This window comes from Vulpes lagopus, chromosome 1 (genome assembly GCF_018345385.1).
Source record: "Vulpes lagopus strain Blue_001 chromosome 1, ASM1834538v1, whole genome shotgun sequence".
Lineage (NCBI taxonomy): Eukaryota > Metazoa > Chordata > Mammalia > Carnivora > Canidae > Vulpes > Vulpes lagopus.
The window spans coordinates 10912295-10928949 of NC_054824.1; the positions used below are offsets into that span (position 1 = coordinate 10912295).

The 16655-nt window shown below is 38.7% G+C and overlaps 1 pseudogene; it reads right to left on the bottom strand.

Moving 5' to 3' along the window:
• Nucleotides 1-3403: 3403 nt before the first annotated feature.
• Nucleotides 3404-15607, bottom strand: LOC121486336 (annotated as a pseudogene).
• Between the last annotated feature and the right edge of the window lie 1048 nt (nucleotides 15608-16655).

A 16655-nucleotide genomic window follows, 5' to 3' on the forward strand; every position in this document is an offset into this window, starting at 1 on the left:
TTCTTAACCTTCCCTTTACTAATGTGGTGTATCATGTTGATTGATTTATGGATGTTGAACCACCCTTGCAGCCCAGGAATAAATCCCACTTGGTCATGGCAAATAATTCCTTTAATGTACTGTTGTATCCTATTAGCTAGTATCTTGGTGAGAATTTTTGCATCCATGTTCATCAGGAATATTAGTCTATAATTATCCTTTTGAATAGTCTTGTCTGTTTTGAGGTCAAGGTAATGCTGGCCTCATAGAATGAGTTTGGAAATTTTCCTTCCACTTCTATATTTTGGAATAGTTTCAGAAGAATAGGTATTAATTCTTCTTTAAATGTTTGGTAGTATTCCCTTGGGAAGCCATCCGGCCCTGAACTCCTATTTGTTGGTAGATTTTTGATTGCTGATTTAATTTCTTTGCTGGTTATGGGTCTGTTCAGATTTTCTATTTCTTTCTGTTTCAGTTTTGATAGTTTATATGTTTCTAGGAATGCATCCATTTCTTCCAGATTGCCTAATTTGCTGTTATACAATTGTTCATAATATTCTCCTACAATTTTTTGTATTTCTGCTGTGTTGGTTGTGATCTCCTCTTTCATTCATGGTTTTGTTTACTTGGGTCCTTTCTCTTTTCTTTTTGATAAATCTGGCTAGGGGTTTATCAATCTTGTTAATTCTTTCAAGGAACTAGCTCCTAGTTTTGTCGATCTGTTCTACTGTTCTCTTGGTTTCTATTTCATTGATTTCTGCTTTGCTCTTTATTATTTCCTTTCTCCTGCTGAATTTAGGCTTTACCTGCTGTTATTTTTCCTGCTCTTTTAAGTATAAGGTTAGGTTGTGTATTTGAGACTTCTTGCTTCTTGAGGAAGGCCTGTACTGTTCTTCCTTTTTAGGAACTCCAAATATTTGGATTGTTGTGTTTTCATTTTCATGTGTACCTTTTTACTTCTTTAATTTCCTTGTTGGCTCATTCATTTTTTTTTCTTTTAAAGATTTAATTTATTATTATTATTATTTTTTTTAATTTTTATTTATTTATGATAGTCACAGAGAGACAGAGAGAGAGGCAGAGACATAGGCAGAGGGAGAAGCAGGCTCCATGCACCGGGAGCCCGACGTGGGATTCGATCCCGGGTCTCCAGGATCGCGCCCTGGGCCAAAGGCAGGCGCCAAACCGCTGTGCCACCCAGGGATCCCAAGATTTAATTTATTAATTTTGAGAGAGAGAGAGAGAAAGAAATAGCATGAGAGTAGGGTGAGAGAAGAGGGAGAAGCAGACTCCCTGCTGAGCAGGGAGCCCAATTTGGGGCTCAATCCTGGAATTATGGGATCATGACCTGAACTGAAGGTAGATGCTTAACTGACTGAGCCACCCAGGTGCCCCAACACATTCATTCCTTAGTAAAATGTTCTTTAATTTCCATGTATTTGTGGTCTTCCTAATTTTTTCTTGTAGTTGAGTTCAAGTTTCATAGCATTGTGGTCTGAAAGTATACATGGTATGATCTCAATCTTTTTGTACCAGTTGTACCTGATTTGTGATCCAATATGTGATCTGTTCTAGAGAATGTTCCATTTGCGCTTGAAAAGGATGTGTATTCTGCTCCTTTAGGATGAAATACTCTGAAGGTATCTGTTAAGTCCATCTGGTCCAATGAGTCATTGAAAGCCATTGTTTCCTTGTTGATCTTCTGTTTGGAAGATTTGTCCATTACTGTGGGTGGGGTGCTAAAATCCCCTACTATTATTATTTTATTATCACTGAGTTTCTTTAAGTTTGTTATTAATTTATATATCTGACTGCTCTCAAGTTAGGGGCATAAATATTTATAATTGTTAGATCTTCTTGTCGGATAGGCCCCTTTATTATGATATAGTGTCCTTCTTCATCTCCTATTACAGTCTTTGGTTTAAAATCTAATTTATCTGATATAAGGATGGCTACCTACTCCAGCTTTCTTTTGTTATCCATGAACATGATAAGTGATTCTCCACTCCCTCACTTTCAATCTGGAGGTGTCTTAGGGTCTAAAATGAGTCTCTTATAAGCAGCATATTGATAAGTCTTGTTTTTTTTTTTTTTTCTTAAATTCTGATACCCTGTGTCTTTTTCTTGGAGCATTGAGTCCATTTATATTCAGAGTAATTATTGAAAGACATGAATTTAGTGCCATGCTGTTACCTGTAAAGTCACTATTCTATAAATTATCTCTGTTTCTTTCTAGGCTTTGTTACTTTTAGTCTCTATTTCCCTCTTGAAGGGTCCCCTTTAATATTTCTTGTAGGGCTGGTTTAGTGCTCATGAACTCCTTTGGTTTTGTTTGTCTTAGAAACTCTTTAACTTTTCTTCTATACTGAATGACAGCCTTTCTGGATAAAGTATTCTTAGCTGCATATTTTTCCCATTTAGTTCGTTGAATATATCATGCCACTTCTTTCTGGCCTGTCAGGTCTCTGTGGATAGGTCTGCTGCCGGCCTTATGTGTCTACCCTTATAGGTTAAGGACCTTTTTTCCCTAGCTGCTTTCAGAATTCTCTTTTTATCTTTGTGTTTTGCAAGTTTCATGATGATATGTTGTGGTTTTTGACCTTTTTTTTTTTTTTTTTGATTTTGAAGGGAGTTCTCTGTACCTCTTTGGGTTGAAGGCCTGTTTTCTTCCACTGATTAGGGAAGCTATCAGCTGTAATTTGTTCAAATAAATCTTCTGCCCCTCTCTCCCTCTATTCCTCTTTTGAGAACTCCTTTGTTATGGATAATATTGGGTTTTATGGAATCTCTGAGTTCCTAAGGCTGCTTTTGTGATCTAATAGTTTTATTTCCCTCTTCTTTTCATTATTTTCCATAATTTTATCTCTTATATCACCTATGCTCTCCTCTGCTTCTTCAATCCTTGTGATCATATCCAGTCCATTTCACAGCTCAGTCACAGCATTTTTTATTTCAGCCTGACTTGTTTTTAGTCTTTTATCTCTGTAACAGGGTTTCTTTGGTGTCTTCTATGCCTTTTTCAAGTCCAGCTAGTATTCTTATGACTGTTGTTCTAAATTGATTAGATATATTGCTTATATTTGTTTTGAGCCAGTCCCTGGCTGTGGTATCTTCCTGACCTTTCTTTAGGGGAGAATTACTCCATCTATGTCATTTTTTTTTTGACTGTGCAGTTCAACTCTTTATTTTAATAAAATCAGAATATGCACAGCACATGCAGTGCTAGCATCTAAACTAATACAATAAGCAATTACTAAAGCTACAGTGACTTGAAGTTCAATCTTTACATTCAGCAAGTTTAAATCCATTCTTATGTGATTTTTTGAAACGTTTATTTAACTGAAAATATTGCTTACTGATAAAACTTGCTTAAATGCTGCCGCTGAATGTACAAGTCACTGAATATGCCAAATTTTTTTTTAACAAGCTTTAATTCACTTTTATTTTTCTTGTATAAAACTATGTGGTAGCCACAGCTGGAGCCTGGGTCCTCTGCACGGAGACTCTGGTGTGGGTCTTTACAAGATGGTCAGTGAATTCCTGTTAGGGAGACTTGGTGAACACAGTCTCTTTCCAGAGATCAGGGGTGAGATAGCTGTAGGTCTTCGAGATCGTATCAAAAGTAGCCTTGGCAAAGTTCCCCAGGGTGGCAGTGCAGCCCCTGGCCGAAGTGTAGCAGTTATCAATACCAGCCATCATCAGTAGCTTCTTGGACATAGGGGCTGAGACAATGCCAGTGCCTCTGGGGGCAGGGATGAGACGCACCAGCACAGAACCACAGCGACCAGTCACCTTGCATGGGACAGTGTGGGGCTTGCGGATCTTGTTCCCCCAGTAGCCTCATCGCATGGGGACGATGGAAAGCTTGGCCAGGATGATGGCCCCACGGATGGCAGTGGCTACCTCCTTGGAGCACTTGACGCCCAGACCCACGTGTCCATTGTAATCTCCGATGGCAACAAACGCCTTGAACCTGGTCTGCTGGCCAGCACGGGTCTGCTTTTGCACGGGCATTGTTTTTGCCAATTTTTGGCAAAATTTCTATCTTTTGCATGTTATGAAAGCTTGTGATGTTTCCTACACCCCAGAGTAATGTTATATTTAGAAGAGGTCATACACTGTCCAGGGCCTGGCACTGTAGGAAATGTTTCTGGTATATACTGTGTGCACTCTACTGTTGTGTTTTGGCTGCTCTTTCCCACTGGTCAGTCTTCTGCAGAGTTCCTCCTTGCTTGCAGTGGGGAGTGCTTGGGCCTTTATCTAGGTGTGTTTTGATTTGTTGGTGGAAAACAGCCTGGAAAGAAAAAGAGAAAGAGAGAAAGTGAGAGAGTGAGAGGTGGTGAGAGAGAGAGAGAGAGAGAGAGAGAGAGAGAGAGAGAGAGATGGTGAGAGAGAGAGAGAGAGAGAGAGAAAGAGAATTAAAAAACCCAAATGGACAATAAAAAAAAAAAACTATAAGCCTAATTCCAATGAAAAAGAAAGGAAAAAAAATACAGAAAAAGAAAAGAAAAAAAAAGAAGCTTGATCCAAAAAAAAAAAAAAAAGACAGAAAAGGAAATGGAAAACAAACTAACAAACAAAAAATTATAAGCCTGACTCCAAAAGAATAAGAGAAAATAAAGACTAGGAAAAAATACAGCTGGATCCTATTTCCACTAGAACTGAAGGGAACACTTTAAAGCACTGTGTGATCAGGAAACTTGGTGCTTATAGCATGCTGCCTGTTTTGCATTTTTAGAGGAGAGGTCTGCTGCTCTGGCTCAGAGTTTGTCATGCCCCAGTCAAAACAGAAAACAAAAAACAAAACACTTGCCAGGTATAGAGGCATAAGATTTGATGTAAGTGGCTCCCACCTCCACTGGGGCCTGCTATGTTGTTTTTTGATGTCTGATTGTGTTGGTGATGAGGTGGTGGGAGTTTTGGGGGGTAGGTAAAATGGCACCATCCTACTCTCTTTTCTGGGGACAGGAGATCTCAGCCCCCCCACCCTGTTCAGGAAACCCTCACAGAAAAATGAGGGCCCTTAGCATGCTTGACTCCCAGCTCTCCAGCATTTTTATCTTTGGCACAGCTGGGATTCAAAACTCCCAACATCCTGCATTTTATCTTTGGCCTGTGGCTGGGATTCAAACCTGCACATCTTAAAGGAAACTGTTCTGTTTGCATCTGCCACACTGTCTCCCTCCAGCCATGGAAATCCTTCATCCAATCTTCAGATCGATTTTCTGAGTATTCCAAGTACTCTGACCTCAGTACAGCTGTGTTCAAGGGATAAGAAAAGCAGGGTCCAACTACTTCTCTACCATCTTAACTCCTTGATGATGCATATATTTAAATAGATCTTCAGAGTTTGCCTTTCTTTCCATGTACTAAATTGTGTTATAAAGATTTTAGATATACTCATTTTGTTTGTGATGGATCATATTACCTGCAAATAAAGCTAGCATACTGTTATCTGAATAATCTTTATTTAACTAAGTCTGATCTTGTTCTTTTGAAAGGAAAACTAAGATTTTGATTTCTTTCACAAGTTCTTCTGGAGTTGCTTTGACTTTTTCTTTTTTAACTTCAGAATAGCATTAGCAGCATAAGATTATAGAGCTGTGCTTTGTAGGTTGCTATTTTTAATATGCCAAGGGCCTAAATTCTTATTTCTTTGTAATATTGGCTTTTGCATGCTTATTACTTTTCTTTGTAACCAACATATGCTAAGTACTGAGGCAGGTACATGAATTAGCTTATCATGATGAAGGAAAGATTAGGGAGGTTATGTTGCTAGGGAAGGATGGATCCTAAGACCAAATCCTTGTGTACCTAAATCTAGAGCATGAGGTCTTAATTTCCAGATTGTACTGTGAATGAATTCTGATAGTTACAATGTAAACAAAGGAAAGATTCTAATGTCTTAACATAAAATTGCATGGATAATTAAAACTATCAAATTTAGTGAAAAAGTAAGGATGTGGGATTATTCCAGTTGTTCAATTCCATTTGTACTTTGACTTTCTTATTTATTTTACATTTGTATGGGTTCTTTTCATCTGGAAATACAGTATTTTTGGGAGATACTGAGCAAAGAACATTGGCTTGTGTATCAGACGAGATGCATTCAACTGCAGAGAACATATTTTTTATAGCAAGATGGTGTAAAGAATAAAGACATTTATTATTTTCCATATGGGGAAACCTTGAGGTGAAGGGGTTCTAATGTTGGACAGCTAAATAGCTCAATAATATCAATATTCCAGGTTTTTCCATCTTTCTGCTCTGTCATCCTCAGTGTGTTGGCACTTGTTCTCAGATGATCCTTATTGCTTAAAGATGGCAGCAGCAGCTCCTCATGTCTCTATAAACTTCAAAGGCAGAAAGAATTGCTTTATCTAAAACATCTTGTTTTTACAGAAAATAATTCCCAGAAATCCCCCATCATATCTCCTTCATGTCACTTTTGCAAGACTTTTAACAGATTTAAAACTGGCCATTGAAAGTTGGTCACTAGCAGGGAGAAAGGAATTCATGACTGCTTTCTATTAATTAAAGATTATCCCTCCCATCACCCCCCACAGCTGGAAATGGGTCTAGGCTCTCCTAAGGCACATGACTACCAGAAAGTGAAAAAAAAAATCACGGTTCTTGACAAAGAAGAATTGTGTGTGTGTGTGTGTGTGTATGTGTTTGTGTGTATGTATGTGTATATTGGAGGTTGGGTGTGAATAGCTCTTGAGCAACAACAAATAATACCTAAAATATTTTTTTTTAATTTTCGAGCAGCAGGAATCAAATGAAAATTTTATTTGAAGAGAAAATCTCATATACACTGAAGTCTAATACCCAGTCCGGGGCAACCATATTAATATGGCTGTAAGGTTCCAAATAGCTATTAGAGGCAATTTGGTTACAATGAGAACTAGAAAAAGGATGATCAGAGATTCTATTATCAGCACTTGACAGTGCCCGATACATTTTAAACAAAGCCCTTTGCTTTTACTTTCATTCCTGGCAAGTAACTTGTCATTGAAGTCTGTGTGCATAATCCTCTGCACACTACCTGCAGTCATGGGAAAAAATGACGGGAGGGGGTCTTTGTCATTGTCATTCACCTCTCCATTCATGAAATCACTGAATAGGGAGGCACTAATAGTTCCACCTAGTTCAACTTACTATCTAGTAAGTTTTGAAATCTTTGCAAGTTTTGTCCTCTGTTACCACCAATATTGAGAGGTTGGTGTGATAGATTGAAAACCTCAAGAAAAATCTTCCAAGTATGTGGATTTACTGTGATATTTTTCATCCTACAGATACCTGTCATTAAACTTTGCAGATAATATTATCAGTTGCATGCAGAAAGGGATATTCAATAGGAAAAAGATAGCTTTTTCTTCAGAAACTTATTATTGTCAGCAATAATTAATTACTTTTACAAACAAACTTATAGAATTAATGCAGGATGATGTACTCCAGTCACTACAGGGTACCCTGATAGAATTTTAAACATGCTTCTGATTTAAATTATGTATTAATTGGTTCAGGCACCAAGTTGAAAAGCCTGGCACTGATGATAAAACCAGGTAAGCAGTCTGATTAATGAAAGGAGCTGGGAAGAATTTGCTACAGGAGCTGAAGCACTTTGTCTAGTAGCACTAATCATTGTAATTTATTATGGGAAGCTTCTTCCATGGCCCTAAGTCATAGCTGTTATTCCTTCTGTAAGAATGTATTGACTCACATGTTTAAAAAGATTACCCAGAGGGGAGAAAAAAAACTATTTATTTTAAAATGTGAAGAAAAAAAAATATACTCGTTTTATTATGAAAACCAAGGATGGGGAAAATAAGATGGGTTGCACAATGATATGTGTATCCATATTTGAAAACTTGGTTCCAATTAGAACAATAGATGCTGCCCTGGATTACCACTGCATATAATATTAACTGTTGGAAAACATCTCACGATTCTTGTAACAACACTAAGTCTCTGTTATTCTTATATTGTAAATGAGATCATGAAGAGAATGAAGAAACCAAAAGGTGTTTAAAAGGATCTCACAGAAGACAGAACTGGAAGGGAAAGATGGACATTAGGGTTGTTTTTGATTTAATTGTGAAGATAGAGTTTATTTATATATATATATATATATATAAATTTATTTTTTATTGGTGTTCAATTTGCCAACATACAGAATAACACCCAGTGCTCATCCCATCAAGTGCCCCCCTCAGTGCCCGTCACCCAGTCACCCCCACCCCCCGCCCACCTCCCCTTCCACCACCCCTAGTTCGTTTCCCAGAGTTAGGAGTCTCTCATGTTCTGTGTCCCTTTCTGATATTTCCCCACTCAGTTTTTCTCCTTTCCCTTTTATTCCCTTTCACTATTTTTTATATTCCCCAAATGAATGAGACCATATAATGTTTGTCCTTCTCCGATTGACTTATTTCACTCAGCATAATACCCTCCAGTTCCATCCACGTCGAAGCTAATGGTGGGTATTTGTCGTTTCTAATGGCTGAGTATTATTCCATTTATACATAAACCACATGTGAGGATAGAGTTTGTAATGCAAACATTTTAAATATATCTTTCTGGCCCCTGAAAATTACTTGTTAGTTTTTCTCTAGTCATCTGATTTAGAAATATACTTGAGCTATAACTATGAAATAAAATTTTGCAGTTGTGTTGATAACATTTCCTAATGTATTTCATGTTTTGGCTCAAGTGGAGGAGTTGGTTGAGAAAGAGGAAGATGTTTTGTCTGATTGTACCTTTGTAGCTGTCCTAGCAGTAGAGTTGGATCCTCTTGCACCCCTCTTGTTCTGCATGCTGTCTTTCTTCTGCAGTTTGTTACACTTTCTTGCACTATTACAAGAGTTGCCAGAGTTCTGAAAGTTCCTGTCCTGTGTTCTTGAAATCCACTAGGAATCAATTCCCTGCGCTTTGCCTTCACTGGAGACAGAATCACTTTAGCTGGTGCTGCTAAGTTGCATTTAGCTGCAGGCCTCCATCATTCATTTGCAGTGAGGTCTTATAGGCAGAAGGTATAAGAATTCATAATAGTGAGGTAACTGTTTTGGGGGAAATTCCATGTGAATGGAATGTGAGATCTTAAACGCATGGATTGGAAGTCATGAAAAAAAGACATTGCTAAGATGCTTTGAGTTAGCAAGAACAGACATTTTGTGGTGGTGATGGTACAGCTACTGGTTGTGGGAATGGACAAGAAAAAAAGAGGGAGACATGAAAAAGAAACAGTAGCCAAGCAACTTGAGAAAATGACTAGATGGCCTCAATAATACATGCATCCGATATTCTATTTGAGAATTTTTTTTTGCACTGCTGTGATGTCAGCCTATCAGCAGAAGATCAGAATATGCTAGATGACATCTGAATGACATATTTATTAAATATATATTTGAGGAGCATCTACAGTATGTCTGGTGGTGCTGGTGATCATCAGTGCTCTGATGAACTGTAACACAGGCCACACCTGCAACACAGAGGAGGAGCCCTCAGGAGGGCAGAGGGAGCTCAGGTAGTCTCGCTGGAATGGGGATTGCCTGAAAATGTAAGGTATTCTTGAAGAATGAGTATGAATTAGATATAGCTAGTGAAGAAGGAGAAGAATATTCTTACCGAGGCATGGAGGTAAGAGAAAGTAGGTTGTTCCATAAAGCAGGAGGGTGGGGTGTACTGAATCAATCGTGACCTTAATTGTGTTAGCTCAGGCTGGTGGATATATTCTTGTGTGGCCTTTCCTCTATGTGTGCCCATGGAGAGAGACAGAGACAGAGACAGAGAGAGAGAGAGAGAGAGAGAGACACGAGGGGGAACGGAGGTGCGTGTTTCTTACTCTTATAATGCCCAAGTCCTATCAGACTAGGACCTCATTTTTATGACCTCATTTAACCTTAAGTACCTTCTAGAAGGCCTGTCTCCAGATACAGTCACATTGGGGATAAGGGCCTCAACCTTTGCCTCTTATGGGGATAGAACTCAGTTCATAGCACTGATCATGTTGGATTTGATATACTTGGCCAAGGATTTCGAGCTTGAAGCAAGAGTGACCTATTTTAATGGGAGTTAAATAATGATATTAAAGATAACAGCAACATCGTAATTATGATTATAATAAATAACAATAGCTATGCTTTATTGAGTTCTTCCAATGTAGTGGACTATCATTTAACTGGTTTACATGTATTAGATTTGTGTGTGTGTGTGTGTGTGTGTGAATCCTCATAATAACTTTTGGGGTAAATAGTATTGTAATCCTGTTTTATAGATAATGAAACTGAACCACAGAAGTTTGCCCAAGAACCTTGCCCAAGGACCGGGTTTGAATCCCAAAAAGGCCATGTTGATACTGACATTCATTTATTCATTCAGTACACATCATCTCAAGCTTTATAATGCTGCTGAGTTGCAGATAGGCCCTCATGGAATTTAAGACCAAACATTAGAGGTAGAGATAGTAGAGAAGTAAGCATACATGCATATTATGTATGTTTATCACTGTGAAGACAAGTGCAAAATGCATAGAGTTGATTGAAAAGAAGAGAGATCAGAGGCAGGGGCACCAGTTACAAGACCATCACCGAATCACAGGTGACAGAAGACCAGAATTTAGACGAGAGCACAAGCTAGTAGAAGGGGTGTGGGTGAGCAGGGAAGATTTGATATAGATTTGAGAAATAAAATTTGCTAATGCCATTAGGTTCTTTCCGTGTGGTCCCCTGGAATCCTGGGTCAAGGATGAGGAGGAAGAGGAGACATAACTTTGTCTGGTTCATATTTTTATTCAACTGTGACGTCAGCTGTGTCATGGAGAAAGCTTTTATCTCTAGCCTAGCTCAAATGGATTATAGTTTGATCAAGCCTTAACCACATTTCCTATTTTAATATTAAAAGTATCATCCAGGTTTCATTGTTGTATACAGCTTCTCTCACTCAGTGTGTTTTACATCGTCTTCCCATCGTTAGAATAACCTGTATTTGTGGTAAAAGGTCTTTATCATAAAACAAGAAGGGGACATCTGTATTCTAAGTCCATTTTTGGATGTCTCATCTTCTTGTCAGCTCTTGGCATATAGCATTACAATTTCTCCAAATATAGCCAGGCTTTACTCAATATCTTGGCTCTAACAGTATTATCTGGGTCCTCACCCACGTCTGCCATCAGTAGATCAATCATGTAAGCCCTACATTCTACTAGTAAAAATGGGAAAACAAATATTCTGAAAGAAAAGGGAGCTCCACTCATCTCTATGTTTAATGCACACAGAAGGCCAAGAAGACACAAAGCTATAGCAGGGGGCATCCTCCTGGAGAATAAAGGAGAAGAATACAGTATGACCTTAGTCATAAATAGCCATGTCCTCCCTGAAGCTGGATGTTTCTGAGTGGACACTGGGGATGGTTATTACATGTGCTTGCATTGTAGAATTAAAGACATTGACCCCAATAGCTTTGCCCAATTCTCACTACTAAATGATGAATCCAGAATAACAGCTCCTATATTTACAATTAAATCCTTCTCATCAAGAGTAATGACATGGTGACTAAGTAAGGTGTGTGTGTGTGTGTGTGTGTGTGTGTGTGAGAGAGAGAGAGAGAGGGAGAGAGAGAGATTGAGGTGTGGAGGGTGACACATTTCTGGCCACACTGTGTGGATGGTGTTGCACTCACCAGAGATGAGCTCTTTTGGAGAGAACTTGGGCTGTATGCATTGGGCAGTCCAGTTTTAAGTCACTGTGCAAGGTGAGCTTCCTGTAGAGAGTAGGAGGCAACTGGATGTGTAGGGCCCTGGCCCAGGAGAGGAGCTGGGACAGAGATAGATTTGGGCATTTTCAGCGTGTTAGGGAGTAGTCAGAGCTGCACTTTGGTCTCAGTGGATGAGGACTTCCGGAGCAGTGTGAGGAGTGCTGAGGGACACGTATTACAAAGGAGTGGTTGCTGATTGCCCTTGTGATCATCCTCCTCAGTGCATGAAAATATAGAGACTTGTGGGAAGTGAAGGCATAGGAGGTGAGTGACACAAAGTCACACTGATTTAGGGTTAAATTTATGGTTTGTCCATTTTAACCCCAGGCACTGATTATGTTTGCCAGAGAGTTTGAAGATGCCCACTTTGAAGCCCTGTGCCTCTAGTACCTGGAGAATTAGCCAGTACGTGGCTAGTAGCAGGTGCTTCATAACTGGTTGTTAGATAAATGTTGAAAGAGAGACAACACCAGAAAAGTTAAATGACCCAACTTTTATGTTGATGCTAAAAAAAATCATTACAAAGAGGAACACTGTAAATAATTAAATAGAAATACGATTCCTAGGAGCCTTAATTAAGGAGCCAGTGCTAAGTGTGGCTACTGTTTAATCCAACTCAAGTTATATATAAATAAATATGTCATCAGAATGTCAAAACATTTTAGACATGGAAAAGTTCTTAAAAATCCAGTCTGAATGTAATTTGGAAAATTTTTTTTTTCTTTTTTTTTACAATTTTCTTTGCTTTTATGATATTAAAAAAAATCCAACAAGGTGTACTGTGATATTTAGTACCAGGTGTTAATTTTATGTGCTGATGCCTTTTTAGGTTCAGTGTTGTCTGATGTATCACAAGGTTTCAAAAATGAATGAAAACTTGCCAAAACTTACCATGCTCTGTTATCTCTGTATTCCGACCACCATCTTAGCTTCAAATTGAATTCCAAACCAGTATCCTGCTCAAATGGTTCTTCTGTAAGGATACAGGCAATCAGGAGGGACCCTCTTTTGGCCTCTGCTTTTGGTTGGTAATACTTCTTCTGGGAAAGAGAAATAACTCATAGTATAATCTACTAAGTCCCACAATTTCTTGAGTATTTCAGGCTGTCCTTTCCAAAGTATAAGGTCAGGGAATAAATCACCACCACAGAATGTCATGAGCGACATCAGCCAGAGCCTTTGTGAAAAAGAACTTGGCATCACACAGATATACAAAGGCAGACATAAAACCTAGCCATAGTCATATATAACAATCATGTCAGGAAGGAAAACTTAAAATACTCATGAAATAAAAGCATTTGCTTTGTAGTGACCTTAATATTAACCTCTTTACTTTATGGGTGAATGTTGCCAGCATAAATGGAAATCTCTTTGCAAAAGTAGCGTATTTAAAATTTTTGAGGAATGCAGAGATATGGAAACTTCGGGTCTATATGGTCTTTATCCTCTTAGCTCCTTGCTCAGAGAGCTTTGGGGTTCACCTGTTTTCAGTTTTAGTGAAAATTTCCCAGTCTGCAAGTTGTGGCCTTGTTCAGGTGTGGGAATTTGCACATGTTTTTTGCTAGAAACATTCCTGTTAACCAGTGAATTCTGACCTTGACTTAGTATTGCCTGAAGAACTGTAGTGTCACATAGTTCTTCTAACTTTTTGATAAGTGAAAACAAATGAGAAAAGCTTGCAATACAACTTGCTTTGAATGGCCATATATTTTGAAACTTGCTAAGGCTGGTATAAAGAAGACAGAAAGCTAAATCAGCCCAGCTCAGTGTGACACTTATGAAGAAAGACTACTTGTTCCAGAAATAAAGCTAAATTTACTTATGCCAGAAAAGCCTACCTTGGGAGCAGAGTCATAAGGGCAAAACTATTTCAGAACAGGGATGGACTATTTCCAGTATCAAAGGAACTCTCTGATGTTCTTCCTTTAAAACTTAGTTCTCTTGCGATCTTACTCAGAATAAGGTTTGCAGTTTAAGGCAAGAAAAATGGTTGTTTGAAATACATTATATTTTTTGGTTAAACTCTTCCATGAATGTAACTGGTGTGTGTGTGTGTGTGTGTGTGTGTGTGTGTGTGGGTGTGTGTCTTTTTATCAAGTGAGAATAAGTTCTTAAACCATTAGTTAGGTCGGGTTTTGTTTTCATTATAATGGTTAATTTCATATATATTGGATTTATCTGACCAATGATTCTTAATAATTTTTGAGTTTTGTTAATGCATCCCTTGGATCGAGTATTGGAATGGCAAGAATTGGTTCATTCACAAAGAAAAGTGCAGCTTTTTATATAAGATGGCTTCATAATGGATGAAAATAGAACCTGTTGAAATCCTGCTATCTTTATATAGTATTAGAAAAAGCCAAGCTTTTCTTTTCTTTTAATTATGTAGCTTCTTGGATGGAGCTCTGGGACATAAAATATTTGGAGCTTAAGAGAACACACAGCAGCTTAAGTCAGTATTGTCAAATGAATGTACAAATGAATAACAATAAAACCCCATAATGAAAAGTTTTTCTCTTCATTTAATTCTAATATGCTATAACACAAGTGTGTTATTGGGAGTCTTTTCACATGTAATTAAACTATGGAGATACAAAAATTTTGAGTAAACTGAAGGCCACGGAAGGACAGATAAAAGAATGCTAAATCCCACAGAGCATTTTATCGGCTTACCACTCTTCTCTCTGCAGTCTGATAATAAGATGAAAAAAATCTAGTACTTAAAGGTCTGGTGAAAGGCTGCATATAACTGAATAAACATCTTATTAATCGTGGAAATAGCATTTTTATTTTCAAAATGTACTTCACGCTTTTAAAAATGCACCAGTAATTTCTAACACTTGGAAGAGAGCCATTTGCAGCCTTTCTGGGGGTTTTTGACCTGACCTACATTGTTTAGTGAAGCCACTCTTTCTAGCAGGGTGGATATCACATCAGTTTCCTTTTTCTCCTTGCTGAATCTGTTCACAAAGTTATTTAAAGATATGTCTGTACCACCCCCAAAGTGCCAAACTGTTCCATGAATGACAATCCTCTGCCATTAGAATTGTCTTATATAACGTAATTACGTGGAGCAAGATATCTTGCAAGGTTCATTGGTGTGCTTTCTTGTACATGACCCTTTCCTTACTCTGTTGTAGGGGTTCCTATCACCCTAAGGAGAAATAGATTTTCTGCAGAGACACAAAGAGGCTATTTATAGCAGGGATAATATTTTTAATAGCCACGTCTCTTGATTTGCAAGAGATTTTGTTGGGAAAAGAAAAGGATCTTGAAAATTAAAAAATCTGAAACACAATTGATGGTCTCCAGTGCCCTGAGATTCGCAGAGCACTACATGAGATGCTCTTGTAGTTACTTCTTTATTGATGTCCCCGTGGCCTCAGAAGAATTCTGACGCAGAGGGTGAGTTCCTTGGCCCCCAAAAGGACAGCAATGGTCATGGGGAAAAAAAAAAAGTCTCTAGCACTTGTTCTTGGGAAGGAATTGAACATAGAGAAAACTTACTCCTTTTAAGTATTAACACCAGCCTTTTCCTTAGCCTTCTAAGTGTAGGGGGAAAAAATTCCAAGAATAACTCACTTCCACTGATAAAGTGGATATCATAATTATAAAAATGACAACCCGTTTAGAAGAACAGCCTTCCACTGTAAATGAACTGCCCATCTTAGATTTTGATGAGCATCACTGGTGGCCAAAGAGAAGTCAGCTTAGAATCGCAGACCCACCAAAGACTTCAGACTTCACCTACTTCCACATTCTACCCTACATTAGAATCTTGGCTATTGCATACCTGACACGTGTCATTTCTCTCTCCCGGAATAGCTTCCTTCCCCCATGGAGACCTCTTCATTCGTATGCCGGTCTTTACCATTGTTGACACCTCTGGTGGCTAAGAAGATTGTCATTCTATTAAAGTTTTGCTACCAGTTTTAAACATCCTGTGTATTTTCCGTATGGAATAAAATCTAATGCATTATTGAATTGAAGGCCCTGTGGGGTTAACCATCCGGGGAGGGGAAATATTTTGGGGGGATTTTACTGGGCATCTTGGTAGAATTTTCATTTTCAATATGCTGCCTTATTAATACCTAAAGATCGACCTGAAAAAGAAGCAACAGTTATTAGTGCCTTTTCAATTGATACAGAAACTAAAGCAGATAGAAGTTAAGTAACTTTCTCAGTATTACACAATCAATGGCACAGTTGGGAGAAGGTGGGAGAGAACATATTCAGTGGAGTGGGTGTTAAGAAGGGAGATTAAGGAAGTGTGTATGCCTGCGAGAATCTGGTTAAGCAAATCACAGTGTGGCTGTGGCTGCATTCTGGCAATGTGGAATGTGTTTACTTGAAACATCAGGGAAAGTCCCTTATAAGAAAGACTCTTTGAATAAATAAACTTGCATCATGGGTAGAAATTCCTAAAAAAAAACAGGGTGCAGAGTGGTTAGGACTCTCTTAAGGGCAGGTGCAGAGAGGTTTCTGAGGGGATGGTTGGCGACATGAACCCGCCAATACCAGGACTACTGGTAGCTGGACAGCCCTGCTGAGCAGAGGACAAAGTAGGTTGGGCCTTTGGGTGTTTGACATAGGAAAGAAGAACTTGAGTTCTCTCTCCTTGTGGGTCCTGCTCTAGGACCTTGCACAGGCAAGAGGGGGAAGGGCTGTCTCATTGCCCCATCTTCCCAGCAGTTGGTATAGGAAAGGGAAGAACAATTTTGTCACCCTCTAGGATTTTCAGGCATAAAGACAGAACAGCTTTATCCCTTCAACTGACTTTTGCTGGATTTCCAGTCTTGGGAAGGGGTTCCAAGCACTGGGCTTCTGGGGTCTCAGGGCTGGAGTCTCAGGAGACAATGCTGCTCAGGAAAACAAATGGATTTTGGTTGTGGAGCTTTGGGGGAAGGACAGGTGGGTATGGT